Raw genomic sequence first — 1,695 nt, forward strand, 5'->3', positions numbered from 1 at the left:
TCCTCTACGTCCCGGGTTTCTGATCCAGGATCCGTGTTGGATTGAATTAAGTAACGTTGGACGAAGCAGCATGTACTTCCTTGGAGGGATGAACGAGTAATCGACGCGTAATATTAAATAATAAAGGCATGATTACATTCTTAATTTCTTGATCAAATTATGTTCAAGCTCTGGCGTCAAACTTATGAATAATAATCTAGATTCTAGAAAATAACCTTTCCATAAAATGAAATAGGCCCATAATAAAATGGGCTACCATATAAACAAATACGTTAAAACGATAACTCAAAACGAGGTGAACCTTCAGCTGCTTGACACTGAATGATTATGATGTACTTATTCTTTAACATCGCACATTCCCAAACTAAACCACGAGTTTATTTATTCAAACATATTCCAAAGATTCGACCCAAACGGTGGTGTTTCTTCCGTTCCGCTGCGTGGGACAGCGCCTCCTCACCGCTGGGTTCACACGGTTCGGGGCAACTGCTGCGGACAGAGCAGCCTACCGGATCTGCGTTGTGACAGGAAGCCGCGAGAGACGCTGCGAGACGCTGCGAGTCGCTGCGGCGAGTCGGTGTGGAACCCGACACCGCGGATCACCGAGCCGCCCGCCACCGGATTAGACGCCTCCAGCCCCCCTACGGTAGGAGAGGCCCGGGGAGACCATGCATCTCCATCAGTCTGTTGGATCACGGCCAATCCGTACACTTTTAACGCTGCTATGTCTGTATGTCTGTGTGTGTATCTGTATTTCTGTGTGTGTGTGTGTGTGTGTGTCTGTGTGTGTGTGTCTGTATGTCTGTGTGTGTGTCTGTATGTCTGTGTGTGTATCTGTATTTCTGTGTGTGTGTCTGTATGTCTGTGTGTGTGTCCGTATGTGTGTGTGTGTGTGTGTGTCTGTCTGTGTGGGTGTGGGTGTCTGTATCACTGTGTGTGTGTGTGTGTGTGTGTGTGTGTGTGTGTGTGTGTGTGTGTGTGTGTGTGTGTGGGTGTCTGTGTGTGTGTGTGTGTGTGTGTGTGTATTGGTTCCTTAACACTTGTTGGACCTGAACATGTAAGTCGCCCGGACCAGGAGCTCCAGCGAAAGTAGCCGAACATTAGCGAAGGAGTGTGACCCCCGTATCTGATGCTAGGGGTACCCCCCCCCCCCCCCCTCACAGGAGGGCCCAGAGGAGGAGGAGGAGGAACCAACAGAATGTTTGATGCCCTGATTTGCATTTTTAAAAGCTGATTAGATGGAAGTAATTGTGAACCCAGGACGCGAGGGCATGTGCCCCCCCCCCCATGTACCCCCCCCCCCACCCCTCCCTCCCTCCCCGCGACGGCCCATCATGCACTGGGACAGGGTACAGGTCCTGTCCCATTGTACCCAGCTCCATGTCTGCAGTGAGGGGGGTGGGAGGTGTCTCCGATGGGGGTACGAGGTGTCCTCTGGGTTTTACGGCCGGGGTCGACTTCCACAGCTCCGTTAACCCAACCCCCCGCCCCCCGCCTGGACCCCCGCCCCCGCCTGGACCCCCCGCCCCCGCCTGGACCCCCCGCCCCCGCCTGGACCCCCCCGGCCCCCGCCTGGACCCCCCGCCCCCGCCCGACCCCCGCCGCTCTGCTCTCCGCTGGCTGCCACTAAAATTGGCATGTTGACCCCGCTGCAGTGCATTGTGGGAGCCGAGCGTTGTCGTTTAACGCAGCCTT

Source organism: Gadus macrocephalus, chromosome 2 (assembly GCF_031168955.1).
Source record: "Gadus macrocephalus chromosome 2, ASM3116895v1".
In the NCBI taxonomy this organism is placed as follows: Eukaryota; Metazoa; Chordata; class Actinopteri; order Gadiformes; family Gadidae; genus Gadus; species Gadus macrocephalus.